Source organism: Glycine soja, chromosome 10 (assembly GCF_004193775.1).
Source record: "Glycine soja cultivar W05 chromosome 10, ASM419377v2, whole genome shotgun sequence".
NCBI lineage: Eukaryota > Viridiplantae > Streptophyta > Magnoliopsida > Fabales > Fabaceae > Glycine > Glycine soja.
In genome coordinates this window covers 26453563-26455691 of record NC_041011.1, presented here as the reverse complement: position 1 = coordinate 26455691, position 2129 = coordinate 26453563, and positions in this window count along the sequence as shown.

The window sequence follows — 2129 nt, the reverse complement described above, 5'->3', positions numbered from 1 at the left end:
TTGAATTTAAATTTATAATAAAATTTAAGCAGGATTTCTATAGTTAGCATAAATGGAAGGGAATGGAATTATTTAAAATTGCATGAATTATTTCAAAAACAATATAATAAAAAACTATTTAATGAAATATATTTTATTTTATTTTTTATTGCTAATATTTTTAATTTTTTCCAACTTGGAGAGAATGGAATGGAATGAAATGAAAGAAAATTTATTTATTTTTTCATTTTCACATCACTTTTAAAGCAATGCACAAGATATGTTCCAAAATGAATTTTTAAAATGATCAATTTTTCCAAAACATATTTAGAACAAAGCTATTAAGAAAGCATATTTGGCACAAGATATGTTCAAAAACATTCATGCAATCAACAAATTACAAAACAAAGTATGAAATGATCAATTGTTGACCAACACCCGGAGCACCAAAAGAAAATCCACCAGACCAACGAGGTTGACATAAGTGATAATGACTTGTGTTTCTTAATCAAATGGTCTATGGTTTATGTGATAATCCTCGGTTAGTACCTTGGTGCATTTTCATGTTTGATGGCCTCCTCCGCATTCTTCACACATGATCAATTGTTGGGGTTTCTTGGAGATTGTTGGACAAGTGGCCTCGGATATCTTAAGAAGGGGGGTTGAATTAAGATATCACAATCTTTTCTTAAAAAAAAAACTATTTTGATTCTATCCCAACAACCCAAGATTCCTTTTAAAAATGAACTCCTAAATAATCATGCAAATTAATCTTACTAAATAGAAACAATAAGCAATAAACAATAAAGGAGTTTAAGGGAAGAGAAAATGCAAACTCAGATTTATACTGGTTCGGCCACACCCTTGTGCCTACGTCCAGTCCCCAAGCAACCCGCTTGAGAGTTCCACTATCTTGCAAAATCCCTTTACAAGTTCTGAACCACACAAGGACAACCCTTCCTTTGTGTTCAGATTTCTTTACAACAATAGACCCTCGATCTCTTAATCCCTTTTGAGAAATAGAATGAAGAGAAGAAGAAATCTCTCTTGAAAGAGATAGATTGAACAATTGAGCACTCAAATAATTCCTTATTGGATTGCAAGTGTATTGGCCAAGGAATTTCTTAAGAGGATAAAATGATTTTTCTTTTTGAGAGGATAAGACTTTTTGTTCTGAAAAACTCTGAGCAAATTCGTGTTCCAAGTCACATATAAAGAGACCTTTGATGGCCATGTAAAAACCATTTGAAAACATTAATTATTATCTAGTTTTTGGCTTAAATCTATCATATAAACATTGTTAACTCTATACCCTATATGCTTTATATTTGTATCATGTTTATGTTCAATAAGGTATTTTTGAGAATCAAATGATACTAGATAGCCCTTATCACATAATTGACTAACACTAAGCAAGTTGTGCTTAAGGCCTTCAACAAGTAGAACATTTTCAATGGAGTTTGAAGAATATGTACCTATTTTCCAACTCCAAGAATTCTACCTTTGTTGTTATCACCATAAGTAACATGCCCACTTTTCTTGGGAGAGATATGTGTGAATTTTGATGAATCTCTCATCATATGCTTTGAACAACCGCTATCTATGTACCATTTCTTCTTCAAAGATACCTACATAATCAAGTTTGTGACTTAGGTACCCAAACTTTATTGGGTCCTTGTGTGTTAGTATTGACTAAAGATCCTTTTGGGACCCATATCATTTTGATATTGTTGCAATTTTTCTTAAAATAACATGTGGATGTGTCATGCCCTTTTCTTCCACAATAAAAACATGTAATGAAAGGAGAATTGTATTTTTGTGAGAAAGAAAAGAAACTTTTGTAAAACTTTTGTTGTTTTTCTGGTTTGTATCCAATTCCTGCTTTATCAAAAATACATCTTTGATTTCCTAATATAACATCTAGGTTATTCTTGCCAATAGAAATTTTTGCAAGTGAGTTATTCAAATTTTTAATTTCTTCTACATATTTGCTACAACATTTATATGAATTTACTTTTTCATTAGTCATAGTAGAAACATGAACTTTATCACTAGATTTAGAGATTGAAACTTCAGTTTTAAGAATATCTATTTCTTTGTTTAATTTTGAAATTTCTTTTTCTAAATATGAAATTGTTTTCTTAGATGAA